The following is a 13,018-nucleotide window of genomic DNA, read 5'->3' as shown; positions in this document are numbered from 1 at the left end:
CTTGAGCCGGCTACCTGAAACCAACTTCTGTTGGGATCGAACTCAGGTCGTGAGCAGAGCTTTTGACTGCAGTACTGCAGCTTACCACTCTGCGCCATGGGGCTCTTAGCTTAAGTACTGTTTATTGGTATGTATTATCTATCTATCTATCTATCTATCTATCTATCTATCTATCTATCTATCTATCTATCTATCTATCTATCATCTATCTATCTATTAAAAAGGGTGGTAATATAAACATGCCCTGACCTGGATGGCGCAGGCTAGCCTGATCTCGTCAGATCTCAGAAGCTAAGCAGGGTCAGCCCTGGTTAGTGTTTGGATGGGAGACCACCAAGGAATACCAGGGTTGCTGTGCAGAGGAAGGCACTGGCAAACCACCTCTGTTAGTCTCTTGCCATGAAAATCCCAAAAGGGGTCGCCATAAGTCGGCGGCGACTTGAAGGCACTTTACACACTCACAATATAAACATTCCCACCCTGGCATCTACTGAGTTACTTTCTCCCTTACCTATGCAACTAGCCAGCAGATAGGCAAGCAAGGCACCAACTCCCCAGCTGTTTTGTCTTCCCAATCTGCCCCTGCTTAGTTTGTGTAGGTTTACAATATCATTCTTACAAATGGCTTAGAAGTGGCTTACAATATCACTCTCTCCTCTTCCATTTTATCCTCACAACCACCACCATGTGAAATAGGTTAGGCTGAGAGAGTCTGGCCCAAGGTCACCTAGTACTAGGGTTGCCAGCCTCCAGGTAAGGCCTAGATATCTCCTGTAATTAGAACTCTCATAGCTGTACTGCTTTTCATCTCATTGAATCTTTAGTAACCACAAATTTTCAGCTTGAACTTCCTTGGTTCTAACCAATGTGGAAATCATCTTTCCTCTCCTGAGCTCATGATGCATTGGCTGAACACTGCACCAGCAGTCAGCAGATCTCACTTGCTCCCTATTGTATCATGACTCCAGAGGTCATTCTTGGTGTTACAAGTATCTTTCATGTTTTCACCCACCCCACCCACTACCCCAAAAAAAGTTCAAACTGTAATACATCCTGGATGCTCAGTAGTCAAGAAACTAGCTCCCAAAGGAAGAGAAAACAGGTTTTGAATTGGAATTGGGAATGAAGATTAGATGGAACACCTGTGGATGGCTTTTATCCATTGTTGTGCTCCCTTTTAAAACCATCTCACACACTACAACAAAAAGACATCATTGCAAAATTTATACAAGAAAGGCTATTTGGGTCTAAGCTAAAATCTGCCAGCGAAGCTCTGGTCACAATTCTATTTTTGATGGAAGGCTAGTATCAAGCGAGAATCACAGTAGATGCCCCAACATCATGGAATTAATGTCTTTCATGTTTCCTTCTGGTGGCAGGTTCCAGGGACTTGATACCATGTGGAAAGATCTAAACCCAGTTTAAACAAGCAGACTGGATTTTTATTCTCTTCATCTTTTATGCTGCTGCTTCTGATTTTATGGAGATGTTACAGTTGTCTATTGCATTTTATTGCTGCTGTTGTTTTCAACTCTTTTTCATTTTCTTCTGTTTAGCAGAATGTTTGTATGAAAAAACTTAAGCCAGCATGGGGTAGTGGTTAAAGTGTTGGACTAGGATCTGGGAAATCCAGGTTTGAATCCCAAGTCATGCCAGCAAAGCTTGCTGGGTGACCTTGGGCCAGTCACACATTCTCAGCCTAACGTACCTCACAGGGTTGTTGTGAGGATAAAATGGAGGAGAGGAGAATGATGCAATTTGCTTTGGGTCCCCTTTGGGGTGAAATTCGGGGTATTAAAAAAAGTAAATATATATTTTATCCCATGCATGCCCAAGGACAGCTCTGAATAGCCCGACACATACACTCAGTTCTTCTAATTTTGTACAGCTACTCTGGATGTAGGTTAAGTTCCAAATGCTAATAGTAAGCTCTACGCAACAATGCTAGCTAAATGGTCAGGGGGAAAAACATGCAGGAGTCTGTAGCAGGAAAGCATTGTATGAAGAATAAAGGTAAGTAATTTCTCAACTATGTCAACAACCAAAGGGCAAGTGGGCTTTGAGACAAAAATGCATCATATCTGAAAACAAGGCTTAATCGCTGCTAATTTGAAGTTAATGTTCTAAGGAAGGGGAAACTATTCCATTTCAGTGGCCACCTGCCCCCTCTGTGACAAAGTTCTGAAGATCTTTAACTTGTCTTGCTTTAAGAAGCCACTGCCTGTAAGTATATCACCTATTTGGAATTTTTCAGGGCTTGAATTTATTATAAAACAACCCCAGTCAGGCAGAACTGTGCAAATTAGATTGGATTTACATTACAAAATAGGTCCCAAGCACAGGCATCTAGGAAATGCCTGGAGGGGGGAAATCTGTAGAAAATGGCTAAAGAACCAAGCCCTGGTCAAGGTAAACAACATTAAAAGGTGGGTTTGACTAAAAGAGCAATCAAGTTCTCTTGTAGGTTTGCCTGAGGCATCTGGCTGTCCACTCTTGGAAATGGGATACTTTATGAGCTGGATCCTTGATCTTATCCAGCAGAGCTCTTCTTAAGTATAAATCCCTAGTTTAGGTGTCCAGGGGATACCTAAATGAGACACATAGGAATGAATTAAATGTCAGAGGAAATATACAGATTTTGGTATACAGTAAGAATGAGGCTGTGAAGTTATTATAATATAAACTGTTTAGTCACAATGACTTAACCCTACAGTATGATCCTGAATCCCTTCCCCATTGGTAAAGGAAAATGAGAAATTTCGTTCATATCCTTTCACATCAGAGGGATTCCTTCTATTGATTTCTATGGAATTGAATCCAACCATGACTGCATTGACTAACTTCATTACCAGAAATAGCCGAATCCCCTCCGACTTATTGCCATTCGGTTATCAAAATATGGTTCCTTCTTCTGTAACAGAGAGGTATGTATATTAGGATCTGTAAATATGTAACTACTTCCATATGCTTTCAAGATTAGATCTACTTTGGGAATTCATTACAGCCCAGCATAATCATGTGAAAGTCATAATGTAAACTGAAATCTTATTGCAATTCATTAACCACTGGAAAAGAATCTAGGATTTCCCACTGGAGAACAGAAAAGCTAAAATGGCCTTCTTCACAAATACTAGTAACCAGCTAACCACCAAATCAAGTACGTTGGTAATGCCCTTTCTACATCATACCCCTGGGAGGGCCCATCAAAACCATTTTACTGCCCTATTAGGTTACTCCTGCAAATCAGCCTACAAAATTCAGATTAGTGCATGGTGCAAGGGAATGAACGAAGTGATAGAGGAGCAGGTATCTTCAGAGAATGTTGCTACTGTTGCAAACAGTTCAGAATCTTCATGCAGCTTACTGGTCACAGATGTTAGCTGCTAGATGAATCTTACACTAATTATATAAGAGCCCCCCGTCCCTGTTTATCATTTGTTTCCAGGCCAGGTTTGAAGTGCTTGTGCTTTAAAGTCCTGTTTTCCCTGGGCTCCAGATATCTGAAAGAATACATTCCACCCATACAATCAAATGAGTGTGTGCCACTTCACCTGCCCCCAGAAGTCACTTCTGATCCTGGGACCAATGTAGACTATGGTTGCCAACATCCAGGCAGTAGCTGGAGATCTCCTGCTATTACAACTGATCAAGTGGAAACAGACTTAGAATGAAGGGACCATCTTGAACTATGTGGTGATGCCAGAAGGAAATGTGCACCCTCCTTCTGTGGACCCCATCTTTTCCAGTGCTCCCAGATTATCTTGAATTCTTAACTATTCCAACTTTTCACAGACTTTTCTTTTTGGCCAGACATAATGCCTTACCCCCTCAATGAATTAACTGGCAGGTTTTTGAAAACCCCAATCGAACAGAGAGTCTGCCCATTTTTTATTCAGTTGTGATTTGTATTCTTCTATAAGATCTTCTTTGATTGTTCCATTGATTTCACACTTTCCTATATGTTCTCATGATTACCACTTAATTTATCTGCTGTCTGGTAATGATAAGGCTGTTATCAGTAGTTTACTACTTAACAGCTGCTTTGAAGATACACCTAAATTCTCATTTGCATACAGGCACACTTTTTGCACTGGAGCTAGAACTGATCTCCAGCCAATAGAGATCAGTTCACCTGGAGAAAATGGCCGCTTTGGCAATTGGACTCTATGGCATTGAAGTCTCTCCCCTCCCCAAACCTTGCCCTCCTCAGGCTCCGCCCCCAAAATCACCAGTAGCAAAGAGGGACCTGGAAACCCCCCCAGTTGGCCTAAAAGTGATACTTCTGAATTTAAACACACAGACAAAACCAGGACTCTTCTGAATCACAATGGAAATAAATTTATTTGAATAATTTCTATACCGGTGCTGTAGGTTCAGAGCTGGGGTGCAACTGACAAGAACAAGTGACAGGAGCTATGACTGAGGGGCGTTAGGGGGTGGATTGTGGATTTCATTAAGGACCCCCCATCTTTCCCCATTTTATTTGAACAATTTTACAGTGACCCCCCTTTCCAGTCAAAATGATCAGGGGGCTAGAGCAAATGCCCTATGAGGAGCGGTTGAAACACTTAGGGCTGTTTAGCTTGGAAAGAAGGCGGTGAAGGGAAAATATGTCAGAGGTCTATAAAATTATGCATCATATCGAGAGAGTGGACAGGGAGAAGCTTTTCTCCCTCTCTCATAATACCAGAATGCGTGGTCATTTGCTGAAGCTGGAGGGTGAAAGATTCAAAACAGATAAAAGGAAGTCTTTCTTCACCCAACGCATAGTTAAATTGTGGAACTCCCTGCCCCAGGATGCAGTGAGGGTTGCCAAGTTGGAAGGCTTTAAGAGGGGAGTGGACATGTTCATGGAGGAGAGGGCTATCCATGGCTACTAGTCAAAATAGATACTAGTCATGATGCATACCTATTCTCTCCAGTACCAGAGGAGCATGCCTAATATATTGGGTGCGGTGGAACACAGGCAGGATGCTACTGCAGTTGTCTTGTTTGTGGACCTTCTAGAGGCAGCTGGTTGGCCACTGGATGAACAGACTGCTAGACTGCTGGACTTGATGGGCCTTGGTCTGATCCAGCAGGGCTTTTCTTATGTTCTTATGAGGTAAAGTGAGTGGCTACAAAGAAAACAGTCTTTTCAGTAACTTCTCTGGGTCATGGCACACGCACCCCAGAAAGGGCAGCTCGGCCTCCTTTCTGGTGATGTGCTTTGTTAGGCAGACTTTTCCTGATTGTTGGGTTTTAAAAAATGGTTATGTTTTCTTAATTCTGCTGTGATTTTAATGTGGGTTTATTATAACTTGCTTTGAGAACCTCTGTGGGCTATAAAGCAGGATTTTAAAGAAAACAAATAAGCAAAATTACTATATATACTTATTTTTCCAAATAATTAATATTCCCTGCCTTCTTTCTATCCCACCAGGAAATTTTCCTGTACAAGATGCACTGAATGAATAGATGAATTGTTCCCATAATCAGAGGCCTCTTTGTATAGAAACCTATTTCCGATAATTTTTATAGATGTAACATATGCTGAAAAGCACAAAGCCAAAATGTTTCTTGCCATTAAGATAGAGGTGGTCTTCTGGATTGCCACTGAGAACTGATAATAAATGTTCAGGTTGTGTGTGCATGTGTGCCATCAATTTACAGCTAACTGATGGTGACCTAGGGTTGCCAGGTCCCTCTTTGTCACCGGTGGGAGGTTTTTGGGGTGGAGCCTGAGGAGGGCAGGGTTTGGGGAGGGGAGGGACTTCAATGCCATAGAGTCCAATTGCCAAAGCAGCCATTTTCTCCAGGTGAACTGATCTCTATCAGCTGGAGATCAGTTGTAATAGCAGGAGATCTCCAGCTATTACCTGGTAGTTGGCAACCCTATGGTGACCCCATAGGGTTTTCAAGGCAAGAGACATTCAGATTAGTAATGGGTAAATCTCTAAATAAATGCACAAATGAGGACCACATCCTAATCTTTCTGTAACCAGCAGGACCTTATAATCAAGAAGCAAAGGGGTAATATGCTGTGATGACATCACTGTGATACTTGACTTCACAGCCAGAAAAGATATGCAATATAATCTTGTTAGCCATTTAGTAATGCTATTTTATTGGAAACAAGTAAATAATTAACTGTCGAGCACTGGCATCCTTGTAACCCAACTGAGTGCGAGTGGACAGATCTGTCTAGAAGGAACCAGTGGGGAAAGAAGTCAACCCAAACTGTGGAAGAAGTATTAAATGTATCATTTCCTGCTGCAGTAATGCAGTTGTAGCTGCAAGTTCTTCAGTCCTACTGTTTTTAATTTTGGTTGCACAGAGTGAGAAACCACACATTTCACTGGACATATTTCAAATCTCCTGATTCTATCTCCAGGGAAATGGTTTTTTTTTCTTAGTCATGAATAAGATTTTACTTTTTGTTCCTCACAATTGATCATTTGTGATGTTTTGGTGAAGTTCTAATGCTTGAATCTTTTTCCCTTTGCTGTAATTTTGTTGCTAGGTTCTTTAGGGACCCGGATGGAGCCAAAAGGTGGCACACAAATAACTCAAACAAACAGATGCCACTCATACCTCCATCTTTGGGAAAACACTTCATGTCAGATTCCAGTGCTTATATGTAACAGGTTTGCAAACAGTGGAACAACCACACCTGGAACTTAAAATTGGTGTATGTTCTGTAGTATCTAATCCCAAAATTACATGTGCATTAGAAAGCACAGGAAGACTGGATGCAGTAGTAAAGCAACCTTCCTGCATGGCCATCAGTTGATTCAGAAATCTGGTATAAGCCTATTTAGAATGGCCTTTCTGTTCTTCAGGTATGCACACCGACTACATGAGAAGAGCTGAAAAACACTTTAAGGGGAGGGTTGCCAGGATCACTCTGGAGGCACTCTTTCCAGGAAATGGGAGATCACGGCATAGGGCAATTTCCCATTATTTGTTAGAACAAATGTTAGATGGAATGGAGTCATAACTCTTTCATGCCATTTCAACCCTGCTGACACTGATGGGGAATAAAGGAGTGCAAAGATTCATACTCTACCTTCTTCTTTAGGTAGGGTTGCCAACTGCCAGGTAGTAGCAGGAGATCTCCTGCTAATTCAACTGATCTCCAGCTGATAGAGATCAGATCACTTGGAGAAAAATGGCCGCTTTGGCCATTGAACTCTATGGCATTGAAGTCCCTCCCCTCCCAAACCCCATCCTCCTCAGGCTCCGCTCCAAAAACCTCCCACCAGTGACAAAGAGGGACCTGGCGAAGAGGGACCTGGTAACCCTATTTCTAGGTGTCCTTCCCACCAGGAAATGGCAGATCACTCTTCCCCTGTGTCTCCCGAGGGCCCTTCTCATCAGGAAACAGAAGGCTACTCTGAAAGCCCTGTAATATCATAGGAGCCTCTGGGTGATGTCCCATTTGGGAGCTGATGGGCCCAGTATCTTGGATCAGTGGTGGGTTCTCTACTGGGCTATGGACCTTGACAGATGCCCAACTATGCTAATTCCTGATCCCTGACCTAGGTGGGAATAGCTTTGAACCATTTTTTACAAAGGGGTTTAACGCATGGCCAATTTGTCTTGCCTTTGTGCCTTAAAAGTAGCGATTTCCCGTGGTCTAAATGCATGACCATCCGAGGGCAGCGCATCGGACCCACCTTAGGCGCGATTTAAGCAAAAAAAAAAAAAAACAGGTTAAGCAATCCCTCGTTTCTAGCGATCTTTTCGGTGCTAAACTGCTACTTTTAAAATTTTTTGCTACATTACTGGAATGCCGGTGTGCGTGTAATCACACGACTAGCCCACTACTAACCTCCTTTTGTTCAAGCTCCCAGCCCCGACAAACAGCTGAGCTGCGGGTGAGCAAGGGCGGGGCAGGTGCGAGCCATGCTGCTGGCTAGGAAGGGAAGTGACATGACGGGGAAGGAGAGCACCTTTTATGGACTTCCGGGGGAGGGCAGAGGGTGGAAGGGGTGGAGCTTCTCTGGCCTGAAGAGTAGCCAGGGAGGAAGCAGGCTGTGACCTAGGCTGGCTGAGCATAGAGCCACTCGGGTAGCCTCCGAGGGAGAGGAAAGCTCAGACTCTCCCTCAGACTGGTCTGAGGCTGAAGAGGTGCCTCAAGCCCCGACCCACTCCAGGCCAGACAGACGCCCCCCGACCAGCCCTGTAGGGGTGTGTGTGCTTCACACCGTCATGATGGTATACCAGAACACTGGTGCCCCAAGAAAAAAAAGGGGGAGAATCAGCCTTTGATTGGGTAACCCCTCAGCCAATCCTTGGGCAATGACACGGCTGTCACTCCACTATTATCCCACATTATATGGGTGGCTCAAACGCATGGGGAGCCTCCAGCAGCTACTTGCTTCGGAGATATAGTGAGATGGACTAGCGTCATGCATTTGACTATCCAGTCTCGGAATAAAATATTGTGAGATAAGGGAGGAGCGAACCATGAACATTCTGCCCATGCGTTAATCCCCAAAGAGAACTGGTTCAGTGAGCACCTAAAACATTTCTAAAAGACTTAAGTGAATAATACATTCTTAATTTCTGAGTTTCAGTTAGGGTTGCCAGACTTCAGGTGAGGCCTGGAGATCTCCTGGAATTACAACTGATCTTCAGACTACAGTAGGGTTGCCAACCTCCAAGTACTAGCTGGGGATCTCCTGCTACTACAACTGATCTCCACCCAATAGAGATCAGTTCCCCTGGAGAAAATGGCTGTTTTGGCAATTGGAGTCTATGGCATTGAAGTTTCTCCCCTCCCCAAACTCCGCCATCCTCAGGATTCACTCACAAAAACCTCCCACCAATGGCAAAAAGGGACCTGGCAACCCTAGACTACAGAGATCAGTTGTCCTGGAGAAAATGGCTTTTTTTGAAGGTAGACTGTTTTGGAAGGTAGACTGTGAGGTCCCTCCAAATGTTGCCCTTTCCAGTCTCCGCCCCTAAATCCCCAGGAATTTTCTAACCCAAAAATGGCAATTCTAGTTTCAGTTGTCAGAAACTGCACTATGTGTGCAACAGAAGAACCATTATTTTAAGGCTTTGTTTATAGATGCTGCACAACCAATGAATGATGCTGCATGAAAAACTCTTACTTGGAAGTGCCAAGAAAAGTAAGTTTCAGCAATCTAACAGTAACTGTATGAAAGGGCATATAAGACAAACGCATAACAAGAAGCTGAAATGGGGACCCATACAGAGGCTTGGGATTCATGGCTATGTAGAATAGGCCATTTTGAAAGTCTTATACATAGTGTGTATAATGTATTTTCTGAGGGATTACCCATATTTTCTAAAAGCTGAATGCTGTGTTTGATAATAACTGCACATAACTGGCATGCACATGCAGTGAATCAAAGTGCCCCGACCTCCTATTCTCCAAATGGCCATCAGAAACTCAGAAAGACATCTGAACTGATCCTTAGCACAGCCATAGACATCACTCAGACAATGGTTCCTTAATCTTGTAAAGCGTTTTGCTCGTTTCATTTCTTAATACATATTCATCTGGTTTAAAGGCTGGATCTTGGAATTCTCAATATGACGTCTAATAAACATAACAAAACCCAGACACATCTCGATAGCATTTATTTTAAATTAGCATCAGTTCAGGGGTGCCTGTGCTCTTTGTGCATAAAACCAGTCCTACTTCAAATAAAAAGGAAGCATGTTCATTAAATGACCGCACAAAGACCCCCCAAATGAATGAACCTCATTGTTTTTAATAGGCTTCTGTGTTCTCGAAGGAGTGATGCCCCCAAGAAGATTTATAGTACAATTTTCCATTTTCTAATGAGGAAGGACATCTTCGATTAATCAGGTGAAAATGTACCTAAGTAAACCTCATTGTGTGTGTATTAAGTGCTGTCAAGTCGCTTCCAACTCATGGCAACCCCAAGAATGAAAGTCCTCCAAAATGTCCTATCTTTGACAGCCTTGCTCAGATCTTGCAAATTAAGGGGTGTGGCTTCCTTTATTGAGTCAGTCCATCTCTTGTTGGGTCTTCCTCTTTTCCTGCTGCCCTCAACTTTTCCTAGCATGACTGTCTTTTCCAGTGACTCTTGTCATCTCATGATGTGACCAAAATACGATAGCCTCAGTTTAGTCATTTTAGCTTCTAGGGTCAGTTCAGGCTTGATTTGATCTATAACCCACTGATTTTTTTTGTTTTGTTTTTGGCAGTCCATGGTCTCCGTACCACTCTCCTCCAACACCACATTTCAAAGGAATCTATTTTCTTCCTATCAGCTTTCTCCACTGTCCAGCTTTCACACCCATACATAGTAATAGGAAATACGATGGCATGAATTAATCTAGTCTTGGTGGCCAGTGACACATCCTTACACTTCAAAATCTTTTCTAGCTCCTTCATGGCTGCCCTTCCTAGTCTCAATCTCCTTCTGATTTTAGAACTTCAGTAGCCTCTGCAAACTCTGGTCAAAGTTATGTGAGTACAACTAAATAAATTACTATCTCTGTGTATCCTTGCACATTACATCACAGGCAGCCCAGTCCTAAGAAGGCAGCACTGGTTAGGGTTGCCAGGTCCCTCTTCGCCACTGGCAGGAGATTTTGGGGGGCGGAGCCGGAAGAGGGCGGGGTTTGGGGAGGGGAGGGACTTCAATGCCATAGAGTTCAATTGCCAAAGCGGCCATTTTTCTCCAGGTGATCTGATCTCTATCGACTAGGGATCAGTTGAATTAGCAGGAGATCTCCAGCTACTACCTGGCGGTTGGCAACCCTAGCGCTGGTGCATCACTGTCTTTAAGCTAAGGATAGGGAAGTAAACAAAACTTAAATAACATAGCAATTGCGTTGGAGTCTATGGTGCAACATACTACTGACGTTCTCAAGCAGAGGTGGAGGTAGCCAATCCGTGCACAGTGACACAACCATGTTTCCTTCTGCGAGGCAGACACACAGGAAAGCAAACATGGCAGCTCAAAACACCTTGCCCTTTGATGTCTCCAGATCTCACCCGGCAGAGGCAATCCTGATAGAGCAACAAAGACCTCTTTTGCACTGGGGTTAGGATCCAAGAATGGGCAGGAGTGAGAAGGCTCAGGAGAACCACTCACTTGTTGGGAAACAGGACACATCATAGGGCATTAGGCAACCCCCAGGGCATCGACACCTCAAGCCCCAAATGCAGCTAGAAAACCCAGAAAGCAGTCCAAGACACCATTGAGATATTGCAAAACTCCCAATCACCTCCAGCCGATCTAGTTAAAACTAAGTCTTCTGAGTTACCCTGTGTCTCTAAAGTAGTCTAAAGCAGTTGGCATAGGTACCTTTTCTTCTTCTGAAGTTTCCAGATGGGATCCTTTAAAAGAAAAGAAAAAAGAAGCAAAGCAAAGCAGCAATATGAAAGGATAGAAAGCGAAGATAGATAGAAACAAAGCATGAATGCCCTATAAGCAGCATGAAAGGGCAGGGGAGAACTAGGTTTGGGTTACAGCAAAGTTTCAGAACTTCAAAGATGAATCTTAGGCCATTAACGCATGGCTGACTTGTCCCGTGAATCTCCTGGGCATGTAGCTATTCTCCATCCACACACACATGGTCATTTCCAGCCTGCGTGTTGGACCTTCCCACTTATGATACTTCCCCGTGATTTGCTGTTCCTGTGTTATCACAACTTAAAGTTTAAATGCGCTGCAAAAGTGAGATTTCGCCAGAGCACTTGCTTCCAGGTTGACTCCCCGCCTCACCGGGGTGACAGCAGAGCGACACAAGTCACCACCGCCTCCACCCGGCTTCCCCTCGCCTCGCCGGGGTGACGGCAGAGCGACCCAAGTCACCGCCACCTCCACCCGGCTTCCCCTCGCCTCACCGCTCCCACACCTCCACCCACTGCCGGCTTCCCCTCTGCTCTGCCTGGCTTTTCAGTCAAATACAAAGATAGAGGCCCAAGGGCAAGTCCCACACAGCTCCAGTGCATTATTACTATTAGAGAGGAGGGTCTGAAACACAGAACTCTTTTAATATCAGATTTTAAAAAACCAGATCTTTGCTCCCTAGCAAGGCTGCACCATCATGTTGGAGGAATGACCCATGATCTGTATGCTTTCAACAGTATTAAAAAATCAAGTTCATTTTTATGGTAAATGACTATACCCCATGGTGTGGGAGTTCTATTTTCTTTTTTTCTTTCTTTTTTAAAATCATGCTTTTGTAAATTTATACTTACTCTTTGCTGAATGTTTTCAATCACATCAGTCTAAACTCTGAGTAGTATTTTGAACAGATGCAGGCCGTCAGCTTCTCTAAACATTATAATTGTCTGGCAGCTGTATTGCTTACATTTACAGATGTAATGTGCAAGGATACATAGAGATACCAGGCGTGCACTTTCTGTCATAGCTCAAGACACAATTTATACTACATTAGAGGCCCCTAACTTTCCTTCAGTTAAGCCCTTTTTAATGCAAAAAACAAAGCAAAAATAAAATAAGTCTGGCACCAAACCTCAACCATTATCCCATGGCTTTATCCAGCATTGTGCTAGAGCCCCGGCCATTTTATAACATTTGTTTTGCTCTGTTTTTTAGAAGGATGTGGTTTGGGCTGTAGTTCTAGATCATTGTTCCCATTAGGTTGCTGTAAAACAACACAGAGATTATGAAGTCCTCAACTGACATTCTCAACCATTCACATCGCATGAAGAGAAAATACTGGATTTCTCAATAGATGAGGAGAGGCTAGAAAAAAAGTGATGGTCAGGTGCCCAAGGTCATTGCTTGGCAGTTGTATGCTAACTTTCCCTGCCCTATTTAAATTAGACAGAAACATTGGCCTTGTATCTTAATTGCCAGAGGGAATTCTGAAGGTTAATGTTTGTATCTCATCAGTCAAAAAGCAGGAGACAGAGAAAACATTGTCTTACCCTATACTCTAGACATACAGAACTGAAAAACAATTAGTTAGGAGGTGATGAAGCTATTGAGGCCAAGATATTAGGTGGCAGGTGCACAGCTTGTCCAGTGAGGAAATTCTGCCTATGTCCGCATTA

This window comes from Euleptes europaea, chromosome 2 (assembly GCF_029931775.1).
Source record: "Euleptes europaea isolate rEulEur1 chromosome 2, rEulEur1.hap1, whole genome shotgun sequence".
Lineage (NCBI taxonomy): Eukaryota > Metazoa > Chordata > Lepidosauria > Squamata > Sphaerodactylidae > Euleptes > Euleptes europaea.
Note: the sequence above shows the minus strand (reverse complement) of the source record.